The 14,743-nt window shown below is 47.1% G+C and overlaps 1 long non-coding RNA gene across 1 annotated transcript; it reads right to left on the bottom strand.

Annotated features, from left to right (window-relative positions):
• Positions 1-221: 221 nt before the first annotated feature.
• LOC142464507 (uncharacterized) lies at positions 222-5,962 on the bottom strand. The gene is made up of 3 exons (XR_012787672.1): positions 5,850-5,962; positions 4,993-5,078; positions 222-264 (listed from the first exon to the last, which is right to left on the bottom strand). It is a non-coding gene; the product is annotated as an uncharacterized LOC142464507 (long non-coding RNA).
• Positions 5,963-14,743: the final 8,781 nt, after the last annotated feature.

Genomic DNA, 14,743 nt, shown 5'->3' with positions numbered 1-14,743 from the left:
CTTCCCAGTACTGAAGTTAGGAAACTGACAAAAAAAAGTAAGCATAGAATGAAATAAAGAGGAACAGTGTGTCAATTTCCACTCTGGAAAATAGGAGTTGACATTGTTAACCATGCAGTAACATCATCTCACCATATTGCGTAGGAACAGAACGTTAACCTAACTTAGCCCGGTGCTCAGTGCCACAGAATCACGGCTGCAAATTAACCTTACCGTTTGTGTATCAGATATCGCCTGCTTCTGCTCCACGTAACCGCACACTGCCTGTGGGAAACGCAGACAGGACAACATTGAAGTCGAGATACATTGGCATTAATAAATGCACAGTCAAAATGACTATTTTTGAGGTCATTTACCAATGCAGTAATTAAGAAGCCTGCTAATATTTTGGAAATGACACCCGATGTGTCACTGTTCAGAAGAAATGCTTGAAGGAGCCGTAATACTGCAGGCAGCAAACGAAACAATGCTATTTTACTCCTGGTAGCCGAGCTAAATTACAAACAGCTGGTGCCTGGTTTGAAGATTTTTGTAACGTATCTCTCGGAGGTATTTTGACTGCTTTTAGAAAACACACAAATCTATAAATAGTGAGCTTTAGTCATCCAGACGTACTTGATCAAAAAGAAAGGGGGGGGGGGGGGGGGAAACAACATATTAAAAGAAAAGCACAGGGATCCTGCATCCGTTTGGAGCTTTGCAAGGGCTGTTTGGTATTTTAAATGTAAAAAAAAAATGCTTAAAGAGAAAGGGACAAATCATCAAAGCATCTCTACTGCAAAAGTATATATACACATATGTAAGAGTGTGTGTGTGGGTGCGCATGCGTGCACACACACTGTCACACTGCCCCCTGTGTGTTTGAGGTCACACACTGTCACACTGCCCCATTTTTGTGAGCTTACACACTGTCACACTGCCCCTGTGTGTGCGTGCTCACACACTGTCACACTGCCCCAATGTGTGTGCGTGCTCACACACTGTCACACTTCTCCCCGTGTGTAGGTGCTCACACACTGTCACACTGCCCCCTATGTGTGCGTGCTCACACACTGTCACAATGCCCCGTGTGTGTACGTGCTCACACACTGTCACAATGCCCCGTGTGTGTACGTGCTCACACACTAACACTGCCCTGTGTGTGCGTGCTCACACACTGTCACACTGCCCCCTGTGTGTGAGGTTTTACAACGAATGGCTTATCCGACAATATTCAATGCATCCCTATGGCTGTTTTTCCGACGCCTGAACGGCTTATCCGATGCTTTACAAAATTGCAACAATTGCCCAATCAGAAGACTGCAGGTTAGGGAAATCATCCAGATCAGTCTGTGTGAAGGTTTAGTGGTGCATTTTAGGCCCTTAACCATTTCTGATAAAAGCAAAACGCAAAGTGCTGTTGCTCCAAAAAGGAATTGAAAATCTATGACTTTAGAGACCAAACAAAACATAATAAAGCGCTCTGAGTAAGGAGAGACGAACACAGAAATTGGACGTGCCTTGGATATACCTCGCACTACTATTGTGACAATTATAAAAGGTAAGGCAAGAATCTTGCAACAGATTAGGGGCTCAGCTCCTATGCAAGGTACAACAATAAGGCAACGTGTTGGGCATATTGCTGAGGTAGAAAAACTCCTCATCATATGGATGGAAGATCAATCCCAGCGTTATGCGCCCATTAGTTTAGCCTTAATTCAGGCCAAGGCTTTGAGTCTGTAAGAGGACATTAAGCACCAGCATGGAGAAGGGTCCACTGAGGAAACGTTCACTGCAAGTAAGGGCTGGTTTATGCGGTTTAAACAGAGGGCAAACTTACATAACATTAAAGTGACCGGTGAAGCTGCTAGTGCTGATGAGGAGGCAGCTAAAACCTTCCCTGTTACATTAGCCCAAATTATAGAGGATGGTGGCTATTGCGCTCGTCAAGTATTCAATGCAGACGAGACTGGGCTCTACTGGAAGAAAATGCCCAGTAGAAGCTACATAGAAAAAGAGGAACAATCTATGCCTGGTTTTAAAGTTGCAAAGGACAGGCTGACTCTTCTGCTTGGATCAAATGCTGGAGGTGATTGCAAGCTAAAACCTTTGCTTGTTTATCATGCAGAAAACCCTAGGGCAATCAAGCTGCAGTTCAGTCAATATCCTGCATGTGTGGTTTTTTTAATAAATCAGTTCTGTAGTAAGAAAAAATACTTTTAGCGTTTTCTGTTTTTAAAAAAACAACTTTTAAAGACCAATTTTCTTGTATTTTATTTTAACAGCCATTTGCTAAGGCACTGCCCCTTCATGTCCTGTCACAAGCCCTGGCACACCCCTTTGTCAGCCCTGCCCTCCCTCTAGCACATGTCAGTGCAGGAGTGCTCATGAATATTCATGAGCTTCCACTGAGTGACAGAGGCAGAATATAAACATATGCCAGCTCTAATTATGTCACCAAATTTCGCCTATCAATACATGGAGAACGAATTGACTGGCAGCTATACAGCTCTTTAGGTAATTAGAGATTGCACACATGAAACTATTGAAGTAAAAAAATAAATAAATTAAAAAAAAAAAAGACTGAACTGCAGCTTTAAAGGGTTATACAAAGAGCACACTTCCAGTGATTTGGAAGTCCAACCGTAAGGCATGGGTAACAGGGAGCCTTTTTGAGGACTGGTTCCAACATCATTTTATTCCAGCTGTGCAATTATATAGCACAAGGCACAACCTTGATTTTAAAGCATTGCTGCTCCTGGACAATGCTCCTGGCCATCCCGTGTACCTGGATGACCATCATCCAAACGTTATGGTGGTGTTCATGCCCCCCAACACCACCTCATTGATACAGCCGATGGACCAGGGGGTTATCGCTTCCTTCAAGGCCTACTATCTTAGGCGAACATTTGCCCAGGCCATCAGAGCAACTGATGTGGAAGGAGGTCCAACCTTGAAAGAATTTTGGAAGGGTTACAACATTCTCCATGCAGTGAGAAACATCGGAGAGGCATGGAATGAGGTCCAACAATCCAATTTAAATGGAGTTTGGCGTAATTTGTGTCCTGATTTTGTCCCAGATGTCCAAGGCATTACAGAGACTGTTGCAGAGGTGACAGAAACTGTTGTGCAAATGGCCAGAGATCTCAACTTGGAGGTGGAAACCGAGGATATTGAGGAGTTGCTCGTCTCACATTCGAACGAGTTGGGCAATGAAGACCTGATGCAATTAGAACAGCAAAAAATTGCTGAAGAAGAGGCCCACCAATCTGCTGAAGTGGCACTGCCACGTAAATCTTTGTCAACCAAAATGTTGACTGCGGCATTCAAGCACATTGATAGCGCACTGGCCATAATTGAGGAAAATGACCCCAACATTGAACGCAGCTCTTCAGTCAGTCGCGGGGTGTCCAACCTAATCAGCTGCTATAGAGAGATCTACAGGCAGAAAAGGATGTGTCCAGACTTCATTTAAGAGCTTCTTCAAGAGGCCCAAACCTTCAAGTCCACCTACATCACCTCCAAGAAGTCCGCTATCCGTTGAAGACCCCCCCCCCCCCCCAATCATCTTCCTCCAATAATTGATGTTTGGTTTTTTTTTGCTCATAATGTACATTACTGTACAGAATATAGTTTTATTATACAGTTCTGGAATCAATAAAAATAATGTTTACATCATAATCTGTGTGTGCTGCATATCTTATTGACTCCGTGAAATATTTTGTGTATTTTACTATTAAAAAAGACTTCAGGAACGGAACCTTTGATTTAAACACTGTTCCTATGGGAAAATGTGATTCGCTTTACGACGCCTCGCTATCCGACGCCATTTTGAGTAACGCATTGCGTCAGATAACAGAGGATCGCCTGTATATGTATGTCTTTGCCTGGTTCCAGCACCTCAGGAATCAGGGGTTAATATGTTTGCAGGAGAATTGTTGCAACTTGGTCTGTGACCTTTCCCTGTGTCCTTGTTATGAGTTCTACCCACCAATCAGGGCCTGGGCATGTAGGCAGCACCTTCCTACCCACCAATCAGGGCCTGGGCATGTAGGCTGCACCTGGCCCTGAGTGTTGCAATATTATGTTTAGACGCAGGATTAATATTATGGTTTAAGTGTATAAAAAGGTGGGGAGGGAGACCCCTAGAGCCTGCAGAGAGTAACGCGCTTACAGTGCCGGCGACGCGACCGATGACGTCACCCGTCGCCACTAGCGAAAGTCATCATTTAACTTTCAGCGACGTCGCTGGCGACAGGGTCATTAATTGGTTTACAGACAGTCACATGTGGGAAAGAGATCGTGCGCCGCTGGAGGGGACCCTCGCCGGCTATAAAGACACAGTGGTACCGAAGCACCTGCAACTGGATCAGTACAACACAAGCTCCCACAGTACCGAAGCACCTGCGACTGGATCAGTACAACACAAGCCCCCACAGTGTGGCAGCACCATCATAAGCCAACATAGCCAGGATTGGGTGGGTGCTACACCACTGACACTGACTCACACCCGCACAGCGCTATTTGGGGATTGTGTTGTACTGTATGTGTGTACAGTGTGTAGTGCTCCCGTGCTGAGGATCACAAGGTGAATGAGTTTAATAAGTGTGTAGTAAACTGTGTGAATTACCCATACATACTGTGCTTGTATTATTCCTGCCGTCTGACAGTAGGCAACGCGTGGCCCAGTGAGTAATAAGGGACTCAGGCCCCAGCCTCAGCGATAGTTGTTCGTCTGAGAGCTAAAATTAGAGGGGTCGCACACACGCACGCACGCACACACACACACATCTACCTACACATCTATCTACACACATACATATATGACCACTGAAAATGCTGCTTTTTGTTCTTGGACTGCCCTAAAAATGGCAGCGCAGCAATATGAATGACGTATATCTCTCTTTGGTTTTTGTGTCCCCAATAACCGTGATTGCGCCCGGAGCATCTCAGGAGAACTGCACAGCAGGCAGGAAGCATGTGAAAACCTCCGACTCAGCAGGTAGCACTTACTGACGGGCTGTGTACCCCCCCGAGGCAACACACACACACACACGGCATCTTCTTCATCTCAAGCTCTTGTCTTTCAGGTTCAGCATCTGTGTGTACAGAACAGGTCAGGCTTTATGTAAACCTTTCACTGCCTAAGGGGCCTGGAAAGTATCGCAAAGCGGTAACCTTCACTTAAATAACGAGAGAGAGCGGCAGGGATTCTGGATTGCGTTGATCGCCGCTATTAGTCTCCGTAAAGCAGTGACGGGGGGGGGGGGGGAGGGGGAGGATTTTAAATCAATATTTGTCCAACACAGAAAACAGCTGGAGGTTCACACAATGCAGTATATCAGTGGTGGCCAACTCCAGTCCTCAAGGGCCATCAACAGGTCAGGTTTTCAGGATCTCTGCTTCAGCACAGGTGGCAGTCAACGACTGAGCCACCTATGCTGAAGCAGGGATATCCTGAAAACCTGACCTGTTGACCACTCCTGCTGTTTACGACTGGTAATTGAACATACTTGAATACGAGGGGTAACTCTCAATGTATGTTTTCCTGGTAAAGTGTGTTACAATAATAATAACTTTTTTTATATAGCGCTGTTCTCCCAACAGGGCTCAAAGCGCTTCACACAACTAAAGACAGCAGTTACATACAAATAATAGGAACACTTTTTTTTAAAGCTATAAAAAATATATACAAATATAGGGTGAACAGAATAAAGTAGGGGATTATAGTGTAAGGATTGAACCCTAAGCCCTTACCCTAAAAACTGCTACCCTAAAAACCCCTACCATAACCACTTAAACCCCTAAAGAGAGCCTTCTACTCTAACTGCTAAAACCCCTTAAATAACCCCCTACCCAGTAAAACTTACCTTTAGAAGCTGCGGTTCCATCGGCGGAGGGTCCGTCTGCGACCGAACGCCGGCGGTCAGTTAGTGGCGGCGAAACGTCTGCCACCAAATGTCCCATTCCTCTTTGGTCTTAGGAGAGATTGCCCCTTTAACATCAGAGTTGAAATGATCAAAAACCCAAGGTGGCCTGGAAAAACCACGAAAGCTAAAAATGCGAGTGGCTTTTTTTCTCGTTGGTGGCATGTTCGTACGTGACCCTGAATGATTGTTCAATGAAAGCTTATACCCCCCTACCCACCCACCATCACAATTTAAAAACCCAGGCAAGGCAACAGAAGCCAAAGAGGAACAGAAGACCAGCAGCTGTTTAAATCATGCCTTGGTGCAAATTGATGAGCCATCCATAAATTACACAAATAATTAGATGCAAGTTAATAAGCTATCTGACCTCATATAGAGAACCGCAGGGTTTGAGTTATTGAGTTAACATAGAGCAATAATTCCCCACATGATATCAATTATCTGCCCGTAAGGGCTGCGTCTGCAGCCTCCGCTGCGTCTCTGCGTGTGCTCAGAGCTAACCCTTTCTGTGACTGCAACACTCCTAGATCTACGCCATGGGGTGGGCAACGCCAGGCCTCACGGGGCACCAAGCAGGTCATGTTTTCAGGATATCCCCGCGTCAGTCGAAGACTTAGCCACTGATCGAGCTACCTGTGCTGAAGCAGGGATATCCTGAAAAACTGACCTGTTGGTGGCCTGTGGGGACCGGGGGGACGAAGGGTTTGAGCAGAAGATGCTGAAAAAACAGTTAGTGTGCAGAGGGTTCGGCTGAGAATACACACCCAATTTAAGGTGAGTAACATGGCCTGTCACTCCCAGGGAACAAAGGGAGAGAAAAAAAAAAAAGGTTTAATTTCTTTAACACACAGTCTGGCCAAAAAAAAAAAAACCCAGCTGAGTAAAGTGGCACGTGGCCACATCTTAATACAGCAGAAAGCAGGATTAAAGTTTGAAGGGGTGAACCCCCCCCCCCCTCGGGGTGAGAGAACCAAAGGCTAAAAAAAATGAGTGTCCTTAAAGCTACAGGGTAAAAGTCTGCAGTGAGCAGATGTTCTGCAGTGACCCACCATCACCAGTAGGTGGAGCACATCTGGAACATATCAATATTGAATAGGCTTGGACCTCAGTCTTCTAGGATAGGTGTGTGTACGCTATAATTCCATCTATGAAGAAATTGATATTGGCCTCCGAACTACATGGTCTCACAACCAACAACAAATCTACACTTTCCCAGGATTAATAGAGCTACCAGGAATGTTAAATGCACCCCACGGAAAGAACCACGTATGATACTAGATTAAAAGAAAATCCATTTTGGTCTGTGTCAGTTTTTAATAAGCTCTTTTTCTTATTATTTTTTTTGTTAGCCACGCTCCGCATCCTTCCAAGCTGTAGCATTGTGGAGATATTGCCTTGTCTTTTGTAGCTCTTTAGGGGGTCTTTAAATAACTACAATGTCCTCTTATAGGGGGGGGGAGGGAGACACAGCCTGCTACCTGGTGAATAAATGTGGCTCATATCATCTCTAAGAGAGAAAATAAAAAGTGAAAAAATACGAGGACCCATTTGATTAACTGCATCAATTTACTGTGTTTTTCTCATAAGACTGTTTGGAAGAATTGTCCTTTCTTGGTCCAATATTTTGGATGTATTGATCAAATCCCTCATCAGTATGGGTCCGATGAGCCTCGCATATTGCTTTTAGGGCGGACGTCTCATTCTTTTGCAAGACATTTTTGGTTATTGGAAGGTGGTCTCGCTCTTTAAAAAAAGGCAGTGACACTCTTTAAGGACAGCCTCGGTCTATGGAAGACGGTCTCTCCCACTGAGGTCAGTATCAGGTTACAAGGTGTCACTGGCTGCACTAGGCATGGAGATGTTTGTGGAATAGGTGTCTCTTCGTTCCACTTGGCCCCCCATACCTCTAAAAGTCAGTGCTTTGGTAACCCCATTAGGCGGTATTGATCAGCTGCTATTCAGTACATGACCCGCAGCAATGAACAGGCGTTCAAACACCATTGTTTATTCTGACTGATGTTGTTAGTAGAATTTACTGCCTAGGGCACAGATGGGTGTAACAGAAGTGTAAATCGAGACTAGATTAGATGGGGGTTTAATGCAGAGTGTTGAGTCCTTTGTTGTTGAGGGTATGGTTTCAAGTAGGTTATAGGTTATATGAATAAACATGTGATTTAATTTTTTAGTTGGTGTTGCTTTACGTGCAATTAATTGCCAGTTAGTTAGCTGTTGTTTTCTCTTTCTCCCTCTCAACTTTTTTTCTCCCTTTAAAAAACACTGAATGTTGAGTTGTTTCGGTGTTGCAAATGCACGGTGGGTTATCACTGAACTGGATTAAACAGAGGCCTCATTGGGGTGCAGAACTCGATGCTATTGCCCTTTAGGCGGTTATTCATTAAACAGAGAGCGTTTCGATCTGGACTATATGGCACGGAAACTCTCGTTGAAGTCAATGGGAGTTTTGGTGCAATAGCGCCCTGATCGGCACTATCTCTGTTTAATGAATAACCCCCTTCATAGCAGCCCTTTCTTGCACGTATTGTGCGTGCGATGGTGTGTGGTTGGCAGGTAAAAAGCACACACAGCACACTGGATTCATTATGGAGGATGACATCATGGCAGCACAGACGCGCTCTGGAAACGGGGCTGTAAATCAGTTTATTAAAATCATAAAACCCATTCTTGCTCTAAACCAGAGGCCAGGCTTTGGTGCCCAGAGATGACTTGTGCGGGCGTGAGGAAAGCAGAGAGCAGTTGGCTGTAATGTACTACCCAGCATGCAGCAGGAGCTCTGACACCTGAGGATGGGCGCGAGGCAGGTGCGGCTGCGCACGTACAGAACCGTACATCCCAGGCGGCACGGGTCAGTGCATTATTCTGCCTAGATTGCAGGTTCTTTGGACCAGGGATTCCTACATTCCATTGACTACTTGTGAAACCAATACCCTTTCCCCTGCGTTCTAGTACAGTTTCCTTATATTGTAAATGACTTGTATATGTAAACTGTAAAGTTACAATACACGAATGGAGCTATATCAAATATGTTGACATATGAAATAGTTGGAGAGAGCCCCATACATCAGTAGATACATAAAGAAGATTCAAATACTCCTTCAATCTGCAAAATGTGTGCCATTTAACACTGACTGGACACATGGGAAAATCCTCCCAGTTTGAGCAGCAAGGGGGTGAACAGGTTACAGGACAGACAGAAGCTGCTACTTCTTGCTGTGAGGATTTGCATGGGGTACATGTGCTTTGTATCAAGTGCCCATGAATGTCCATATCATTGCTGTTTTCTTTCAGCGCCTCCAATAAATTCACCCAGACGGTTCTTTTGCCACAACAAGCGCCTTGGAGTGCCGAATGGGAACGCCAAACCTCTGGCTTTCATTCAATGCGGGTTCTTTAAAACACTTCATAACCCCTCTTCTTTTTCTTCAAAACAGCCTATCTCTGCTACGTTGACATCCATCATCACGATAAGTACCATCTCTGGGATGCCTCACTACAGGAAGAAGAATAGAATTATGGGTAAGGTGTTGGTCTCTGAAACAGTTCCCTATTTTATTGCGGGTTTACTTGCTTCTGCCCATTTATAATTCATTCATTTGAATGATGACTGCAAGTTCTAGGACCTGGTTCAGTTAGGGGTACAATCACAACATGTATAATGTTGGTCATTTTATTGTTTTTTTGTCCTCCAACCCTATTGTACTGCACTCCGAAATATGTTGGCGCGTTATAAATAAAGTCTCCCTGATGAAGTAGATGAATTTACGAAACGCGTTGGATTAGTGTTTTGATTTCAGAGTTATAAGACTCTCTCTGCTATACAGCTACGAACTGTTGCCGGTGGTGTTTATTAAGGCTTCCGGACGCTTTACGGCTTGGTTGCTGTTGCGAAGCTTTGGTGATGTCATTGCGCCCACTGCGGCTCAGCGCTGCTTCTTCTTGCGAGAGAACTTTAATCACTACACTGGTTGTGCTCCACCATAGGATCCGTGATGTCAGACGCCGAGGATTCCGACTTCGCCGCATCGCGGGTTTCTGAAGTACAAGATCTAGATCAGCTGACGGTGCCCACATCAGGTTCCTGTCGTGGACGCCACCGCTATTGCCATCGATCTGGAGTGTGTGCAGATCCTTGGCGGTAGCAGATGTCACTGCTACATGAAACGCTTAAAAGATCTATGCTCTTGTACCTCAAATTCAATTGTTTTTCACATTATATTTTAAATACTACACTACGAGTCGTGAGCTTGTCCTCTATATTTTTTTTCCTCGTTTCTTGAGATGTTGAGCCATCTCTAATTGGAAAGCAGCAGATTCCATACACGTTCACCCTGAACACCAGTCCTGTTATGCAATGTTACTTTTTGCTTTACTGGTTCTTTTATTCATGTGCTTTTGCACTGTATAATATTAATATTTATTTATATTCTCCTTGACATATGATTCATTTGGTGCACAGTTTGTTTCTAGATTTTTTGTATAATAATAATAATATCAAGTATATATTCAGAAAAATCTGAAAAAGTTCTTTTAAAGACAGCTGAGCAGAAGCAGCACAAACCAGCTCTCATTTTACATTTATTACAAGCAGGGTTTTTTTTTTTTAAACACTTTAGAATGCATTTAAAAAAAAGGTTTATTCGAAGGTGACATTATCCAAATTTGGTTGTTTTGAGAGCGGCAGAAATTGCACCTCCTAATAGAATGAATAACAATCAGAAAAATACAATTCCCCACAGAGCTGCATCAATTTCTGCCTTTTTTCTTCTTTTTTTTTCAGCCCATGCAAAAGTGTTTCCCCAACACAGAGAATGTAGCCCTTTCATTCCATTGATAAAGAAGCAAGCTGTTAATATGATCCTCACGCTTAACATTGCACAATACAAAGACTCCCTGATGCAGTTAACACAGCAGGACAGGCCGTTCAGAATGTCAGCCCACCTCTTCGCAGCTACCCCTGCAACTGTTAATTCTGACATCTGACTCCAGTGAGAGATGCTTTTTATTCTTGTATTTTTATTTATTTTTTGCACTGCTAATGCCTGCTGACACACTGATCCTGGGTACATAGCTGGGTATCACAAAGCATTAAGAATATTCATGTCTGTATTTACACAGCAGCAGGAAGCCATAGACAAGGGGTGACCCTTGTTGGAGATAGGGACACATTCTGCTCAGATAAAAACCCCAGCAGTCTGTTTGCACATATCAGGATGACTGGGTTTCTGAAAGGTGCTTTTGTCGATTTGTAGGCAAAAGAAAAGTCATTCTATTCTTTATAATGGCACTGACTAGCTCAATACAAGTTCAGCCGATCGAAGCTCCTACTCCACATGGAAAAACTAGTGTGAAGTAGACAGTCTGCGCTGCTGATTTTGGTCATCACGTTGACGTAGCAGTCTGCGCGGATCGCCTTTTTTTTTTTGCCCACGTTTTACTTGCTTTAAGAGTTCTCTTTTTTACCCGGGTAGTTAAAATGGAGCTCTCTCCAGAGCCCAGTGACGGCTTAAGGTTAAGAAAGTCATGATGTTAAATACTGTGTTTTGTTTTAAAGCGCAGGACATGCTCGGGGATGATGACAACACTAATGGGGATACATTTACATAGGCTTCTGGGGGGGGGGGGGTGCTGCTTTAAAATATCCATCAACACAGTGCTCAGTAAGGGTTAATTTATGGTGTCTGGAAGAACAAGGTGACATTTTTCCATCTCCTATATTACTGGGGGACATTCAAATTGGACAATATTAAGTATGTGCAATGGATAAGATGGGCAGTCAAATGTGATAATCTGACATTATCCATGGCCAGTCCTGTTGCTGATAAGGTTGTACGTTTGGGAGAGATAATGTCTGAGGCTGGCCATATAAGTGCTGTGTATTGAAAAAGAACGCTGCGACGTTCGAAATGCATTGGATGGGTCTTTTGCCACATTAAAGTGCCCTTTTAATCATTTTTTTGTCCTGGTTTCTTCCTGCTCCGTTTGTGCTGGTGCGCTTTTTGGTCTCCCTTTTCCCTGTGTATTAAAGCAGCATCAGAGGCTACGGCCCGAGGGTTTACTGCTGCACACGCGCCTGGCGGCCATGAGAGCCGCGATCTGCGGTCTGTAGGGGAGCGATGGGATGCGCGGGGCTGCGCAGCCATGATGGGGGGGGGGGGGGGGAGGTGCGGCCATCACGGGGCATATCTGCCCTTCCATTAGCTGCCCGCCGACCACGTGATCGCGGGACGGAAAGACAGAATTCCTGTCTTCCCTGTCAGCGGACGCGCCATCGTGAGTGTGTGAGCGCTCGCTCGCTCGCACGCACATGTACTGCGGCCTGCCCGTTAGAGAGGGCTGTACCTGGTGCGGGTTGCGCCTGGCCGTCACGCGCCACGCCGTGGCCACTGGGGACCTAGCCTTACAGTAGTGACACATTCTGCACTATCTCTGTGTGTGAATCTCTTAACCTTCTCAGGCACTGCAAAATGTGACTGTAAGCTCTTTGGCCCAGATCTACAAAAGTGTACTAAGCTTTAACACACCTTTATTCCCATGCATACGAATAGGAGCTGAGGTGTGCTAAAGCTCAACAACCCTTTTTTTTCCCTGGATCTGGGCATTCGAATCTGCAATTCATCATCCAGCACTGTGCGCACCGTCAGTGCGATGTATTCCTGCTATTATGTAGCAGTGTATTACACACCTCCCTGGACTGCAGTATTCCTTCCAATCCAAACACAAACGCCTAATATTTCAAGGCGGCAGCTGAGCCTTTAGGATATCTGGTAACAGGAAGGGATTAGAGGGTCCTGCACTTACTGATCTGATTGGTTTACTAATGTCAGCAAGGCGAGGAGGGGAGCTGGAGCTTGCTCTCTTCTGCAGGAGAACTGAGCAAAGGCTCTGACTGCAGGAAGCTGACAGCCAAAGTCAACAGCTCTCATTCCCCGGGGACAGAGATGAAGAAGGGAGGGAAGCACAAGCGAGTAAACACTGAGCATGTTTTTTTAAAGCCACAGTCCTAGTTGGCAACATTTACTGCAGGACCGGCCACCTCCAGTCCTCAAGGGCCACCAACAGGTCAGGTTTTAAGAATGTCCCTGCTTCAGCACAGTGGCGCAGTTGATTGAGCCACTGTGCTGAAGCAGGGATATCCCTAATACCTGGCTTGTTGGTGGCCCTTGAGGACTGAAGTTGGCCGGTCCTGATCTACTGGACTTGCAATAGAGTGAAAGCACTAAGGCCGAGGTCCACTAAGCGCCGTTCAGTGATTTCACGTTAACCCAGGGATTTAATGCTGGTTAAGTCATACCTATTGGTGGTGTTACTCTCATCCCGACACTGAAATATGGGTTTTAGAGGAGAGTCTATCTCTCTCTTCTTGATGGCTTACACATACCTAATATACAATGGCCATTGTTTTTGCATACAAGAGGGAAGGGGGGAGGGAAGAGGAGGGGAGGGAGGGAAGAGGAGGGGAGGGAGGGAAGGAGGAGGGGGAGGAAGAGGGGAGGGAAGGATGGGAGGGGGAGGGAAGGAAGGAAGGACGGGAGGGGGAGGGAAGGAGGAGGGGGAGGGAAGGAGGAGGGGGAGGGAAGGAGGAGGGGGAGGAAGAGGGGATGGGGGGAGGAAGAGGGGATGGGGGGAAAGGGAGGGGATGGGGGAAAGGGGGGAGGGAGGGGATGGGGGGGAGGGGGGAGGGAGGGGATGGGGGGGGGAGGGGGGAGGGAGGGGATGGGGGGGAAAGGGGAGGAGGAGGGGATGGGGGAAAGGGGTGAGGAGGGGATGGGTTGGAGGGGATGGGAGGGAGGGGATAGTGGGGAGGGGAGGGGATGGGGGGAAAAGGGGGGAGGGGTGGTGATGCGGGAAAGAGGGGAGGGAGGAAAGGGGGAGGAAGGAGGGGGGGAAAGAGGGAGGAAGGAGGGGGGAGTAAGAGGAGGGGGGAGTAAGAGGAGGGGGGGGGGAAGAGGAGGGGGGGGGAAGAGGAGGGGGGGGAGGAAGAGGAGGAAGAGGAGGGGGGGAAGAGGGGAGGGATGGACAGGAGGGGGAGGAAGAGGGGAGGGAACGACGGGAGGGAAGGAAGAGGGGATGGGGGGGAAAGGGAGGGATGGGGGGGAAAGGGAGGGGTAGGGGGGATGGGGGGCAAAGGGAGGGGGGATGGGGGGAAAGGGAGGGGGAAAGAGGGGGTGTGAGGGGGAAGGGTGGGGGGAAAGAGGGGGTGTGGGGGGAAAAGGGGGAGGGGTGGGGGGAAAAAGGGGGGGAGGAGGGGAGGGAAGGGGGAAAGACGGGAGGGGAAGAGGGGGGAGAAGGGGGGTAAGGGAAGGGTAGGGCAAGAGAGGGGAGGAAGGGGGAGGGGGGTTGGGGAAGGGGGGTAGGGCAAGAGAGGGGAAGAGGGGAGGGAGAGGAAGGGGGGAGGAAGGGGAAGAGAGGGGGAGGAAGGGGAGGGGAAGAGAGGGGGAAGAAGGGTGAGGGGGAGTGGAAGAGGGGGAAGGGGGAGGAAGAGGAAGAGGGAAGGGGAAGAGGGGAGGGGAAGAGGGGAGGGGGATGGGAAGGGGAAGAGGGGATGGGGGAGGAAGGGGGGAGGGGGTTGGGGGAGGGGAGGGGGGAGAAAGAGGGGATGGGGGAAAAAGGGGGAGGGGAGGGAGGAGGAGGGGAGAGAGAGGAGGGGGGGAGGAAGGAGGAGATGGGGAGGAGTGGGGAGGAGTGGCGAGGAGGGGAGGAGTGGGGAGGGAAAGGAGGGGTTATATTGTAGCGTTATTATCATGCGCTCCGTTAGGTAAACTGCTCATCACCATATGATTTGGTAGTACGATGACCCGGCTAGCTAGAGCGAGCAC

The sequence above is a fragment of the Ascaphus truei genome, chromosome 13 (genome assembly GCF_040206685.1).
Source record: "Ascaphus truei isolate aAscTru1 chromosome 13, aAscTru1.hap1, whole genome shotgun sequence".
Lineage (NCBI taxonomy): Eukaryota > Metazoa > Chordata > Amphibia > Anura > Ascaphidae > Ascaphus > Ascaphus truei.
Note: the sequence above shows the minus strand (reverse complement) of the source record. Positions and strands in the feature narration are given on the sequence as shown.